Source organism: Dryas octopetala, chromosome 6 (genome assembly GCF_963921425.1).
Source record: "Dryas octopetala chromosome 6, drDryOcto1.1, whole genome shotgun sequence".
NCBI classification, from domain to species: Eukaryota; Viridiplantae; Streptophyta; class Magnoliopsida; order Rosales; family Rosaceae; genus Dryas; species Dryas octopetala.
This window is the reverse complement of record NC_141371.1, coordinates 17989373-17994355: the sequence shown is the minus strand read 5'-3', so window position 1 is coordinate 17994355 and position 4983 is coordinate 17989373.

Sequence of the window (4983 nt, the reverse complement as noted above, 5' to 3'; positions counted from 1 at the left end):
GCGCATGGCCTTGGTCCTTTGGGCTAGGGTTATGCGCATGGCCCATAGTGCATGGGCTGCATGTGTGGTCCATGTCATGTGATGATGTGGCACGGTTGACCATTGACTTTGACCTTTGACCTTTGACTTTGACCAAAAGTCAACCTTGACAAAAAAGATTCCCCAAAAGATTCTGTCTGAGATTCTCCAAAGATTCCTTTCAGATTCCAGATTCTTCTAGCAGATTCCCTCAAGATTCTTTTTCCCATTTCTTCCATTTTTAGCTCAAAATAGCCTCATTTAGCTTCTTTCTCCATCATTGCTTCATTTAACCTAAAAACACAAAAACAAGACAACAGACACAAAAGTATCGAGTTCTAACACTCTAGGTTAGGGAGTTAGTATCATAAAATAACGTAAAATGAACACTCATCAGTAATGAAATTAAATAAAAAAACCTTAAACCCCAATCTTCATCAAGTATGGAATCACATTATTACACCTTCATTTTGTTAGTGACAAGACAATACGAGCCTCACTATATTGCATACATAAAATTATTGTTCCTTCACTAATCAAATGCCTGATACATGATAAGACAATATGACCCCCACTCTACTACATGCGTGAAATTATTGCTTACTCACTCATCACAAGAAATGATTCTATCTCTAAATTACAAATGGTATCCAATAGGCAGCCTCAAAATTTTTACATTATAAATACCAAGAATCCATCACTAGCTCTTGACAACCATTTTTCAATTTTTACCAATGGTTTTATCCTAAAAAAATAGTGCCAAGAAACCAACTCCAAAGAGCCATTTTAACCCCTCCAAACAAGAATTGAACAAAAGGCTATGTAAGTATGGCCCTGACTCGAACACACCACTGTAAGAGTATTGTCTAAGCTACATGAAGAACGAACCATACTGGAGCTTGTGTAAATGTGATGACCCAACCAGATTCATTATATCCGACTTTTGTTGTAGTTTGGGCGACGACGTCTTGTCTTGCCACTTTAGTGGTCGTCATATTTGGAAGGACAACCTGTCCGATCCCGATGACAGTGTCATATGCACCAGCATCAAAAGAGACCTCTACCCTCCCTTTCAATCATGTTAAGATTGTGAGGTCGAAAAACTGATCAAATATTGGGAAAATGGTCTGATGACCCCATTTGTTCAGGACACCATGATTGGCCCCCACCTCATAAAAACCACCAAAGAATGTCGTGAATGATTTCCACTGTTGATGCACAAATTTCGTCAAGCCATCAACGACAATAATCAAAATATAAAATGATAACCACACAAGAAAACACAAGGATGTATAGTGGTTCACCTGATCCTAATTAATTATAGGCTACGTCCACTTGATTGTGATTAGGGTTTCACTATGAATAATTGGAAAATACAGAGAAATATTAAAACTCTAGAGGAGACGTTATGAGGTTGTCCCCTACTAAAAAGGTGAATGGCCTTATTTATAATAAATAATAAAACCCTCACCTTTACAAATACTCTAATGGGCTTATAATATATCTAAAGCCCAAATTTAATACAAACAATAAGGCTCTATACAGTCTAAGGCTCAATATTTTCTAGGGCTCAACATGGCACAAAATGGGTATCAACAAAAGTCTCTAAAGTTTCCGAGCAAAATGGTACTTCTTGGTCGAGAACTTACAGTTAGCAATGGCATGTTGATTGAGCTAAACAGTTTTCCTAGTCGGAGCTCATCATGGGTCGATATCGGTACCGGGCCATCTCTAGAGCACCTTCCTCCCAAGGCGTCCCTTGGGTGTAGGCCTCTGAGACTCCCCTACAACGAAGTCTTAAGCCTATATTATCGAGCTTAGGCCTTCTTTTAGTGTCAAGGCTAAGCTATCTTTTTCCTCGCACATTCAATGCACCGAGGCCCACCCAAACCTCACGCCTTTATCATATCGAGCGCTTGTATCCATGGGTGCTAAGCCATGGTCCATCACAAGCTATTAACTCGTGTCTAAGCTGAGGCTAGCCTAGCCTCGCTTCTTTGGGTCACCAAGCCTTATCGGCCTTAGCCCATTGGTCGCCAAGCCCACAATTAGGCCTTGGTCCTTTGGGTCACAAGCCTATGCTCGGGCCTCGTCTCATCCACTAGACCTTTCAGGCCTATGGAAGCGTTTTAGTTGCTTGGACAAAGTCGTGCATACCAATGAGGTTGTGCACGCCACTAAACATAGGTCGTACACACCAATAGGGTCATGTACTATATATGTCATTAAACATAGGCCGTGCACACCAATGAGGTTGTGCATGCCACTAAATATAGGCCGTACACATCAATAGGGCACGCTATTAATTATAGGCGGTACACACCAATGAGGTCGTGCACGCCATTAAATATAGGCCGTACACACCAATAGGGTCGTTTACACCACTAAACATAAACCGTGCACACCAATGAAGTCGTGCACGCCACTAAATATAGGCCGTACACACCAATAGTCGTGCATGCCACTAAACATAAGCCGTGCACACCAATGAGGTCGTGCACGCCATTAAATATAGGCCGTACACACCAATAGGGTCGTGCACGCCACTAAACATAAGCCGTGCACACCAATGAGGTCGTGCACGCCACTAAATATAGGCCGTACACACCAATAGTCGTGCATGCCACTAAACATAGGCTGTGCACACCAATGAAGTCTTGCATGCCACTAATATATGTCGCGCACACCAATAGGGTCGTGTACGCTACTAAATATAGGTCGTACACACCAATAGGGTATTGCAAGCTACTAAATATAGGTCGTGCACACCAACAAAGTCGTGCACGCTAATAAACATAGGCCGTGCACACCAACAAGGTCGTGCACGCCACTAAATATAGGTCGTAAGGTCTTTCTTTGTTAGGGGCTTAATTTCTTAATAATCATTTTAATTTTAATTTTTCCGAGCGAACTTTCTAGCGGCATAGGGTCACCTTTCTCCACCTCCCTTCAGTCCCTCAAGTCCTCAATCAAGAAGGACCTTGAGGATTTTATTGAATCATTTCGCGTGCCATCGCCCTTAATTAATTCATTGTGACGCACCTTGCGGAGGCTAGAATAGGCCCTATGTTGCTTTTAACAATCGAGTATGTCTCAAGAAAATGTTTGTGTGTGTCTCATGACAAATATAGAGGTTATGCTCGCCAATAGGAGTAGGCCAAGCACACCCAAAACATGAAAGTTGTACTTGCCACTAAGCATAGGCCAAGTACACCCTTCCACTTAGAGGTTGATCCAACTTGCCCATAAGCCACTAAGTTGGCCATTTAACTCAAATATCAAATTTGTAGATCTAAGGTAACAAGTATCCACCCATAAATTTGCAAATTCCAAAAACATAGTTATACAATTTCACATGCATAACATTACAAATTCCAATATCAATCAAGACAATTAGTCTTTATATAGACTGCATGCCTAAGAATTCACGCTAAAAAGTAGATAGCCATTCATTGAAATAGCTAGATAGCATGACAAACAATATAGTCCACTCATAATTTTGCAAAATTTAATAGTCAGATCATAAGGAAAGAACAATTTCTTATCTGTTTGGATGTTTTTTGTTGAGATGAGATAGTTACACGTTTCCAAACATATGAAGGAGTCCCTCTGAGTAACCTTTGATGTATATATTTATATATATATCAAACTAGACCTTCAACTTTCTTCCACAAAAATATTTTCCTGGTCTCTCCCAAAGATCGTGATTATGACTTTCCCTCAGGAATTTTTTTTTTTTTTTTAAGAACAGAAACCCACCCAACTACACGCTGGATTGTTTCTTCCTCAGACAGAAGGATCCAAAAACCCACATATTCTCACTCCCTCTATATTTCTTCTTCCTCAGAGAAGTAATTGATGCACCTTAGATAGAAAAAGATTTCAAAAATTGGTGAAGAGCAAGTCGGAATCAAGCAACCCTCGCTGCCCTCGACGTCGATGAAGATTGCAACCGCCGCTAATCTCGAATTCGACTTAGGCAAGGAAGACCCAGCGAGGTCTCGGTCTCAACCTCGGCGAGGTATTGTTGGCCCAACGAGGTCTCGATGTTGGCACTCAAGCTTTTGGCCTGCTCTTCGGTCTCGGCATCTCACTTGATTTCTCAGTTTTCAAACACAAAGCTTCTTATTGGCACAACCCAGAGAACAACCTCCAATTTTAGGGCAAGCCTAGACGTGACCCGTGTAAGCTGCTCCTCTCGTTGTCCCAAACTTCGACGATAGCACAAACGCAGCCATCAGCTGCCTCTCTGTCTCGGCGCACCCCCGAGCTGCTGTCTCCTTCGTGAGGTCGCTTCGCTGCCGTTGTGTGCGCACCTTTGCCTCGGTAAGGCAGAGGGTGAAGTGCACGTAACCTTCTTTCTTTGATCTCTTTTCTCTGCGTACCTCCATCATCTCGTTGAGGACTTCCCCAGAGATCAATCTCCATTATTTTACAGCCACCCCCGCGCCTTTGCCTTGGCAAGGCAGAAGTTGAAGTGCAAATGGTTTTATTTTTTCTTATTTATCTACTTACATATTTTCTTGGTTGTGTGTTTGTTGTGAGTTTAGGACTGGGCTTGTGTTGTTTCAGGTTTTCTTTTTTCCTTCGGTTGCGACTTAAGCCCCAGTCCCTTACTCTGCCATTCTGTCATCTTCCAATCCAAAAAGAACGCAACTGCTCCCCACAAGGCCTCGAAGCTTGCCTAACTGTCCTTCCCATCAGTTTTCTCTGCCGCTCGCCGCGTACACGCCTTTGCCTTGGTGGCGATGAGGTTTTAGCCTTCAGCTTTAGCAAGTCCGAGGCTGAAGCTTTTCATGGCTCTTTTTTACTTTCTTCGATTTTGACGGCAAGGAGGTTGAAGCTCAAGCCTTTGCCTCGACGAGGCCAAGACTGAGGCCTCTCGCTCTTTCTTTGTTCTTATTGCTACCGCAATAAGCAAGGGTGGCTGAAGCCACCCACTTTTTTTTTTTTTTTTTTTTTTCG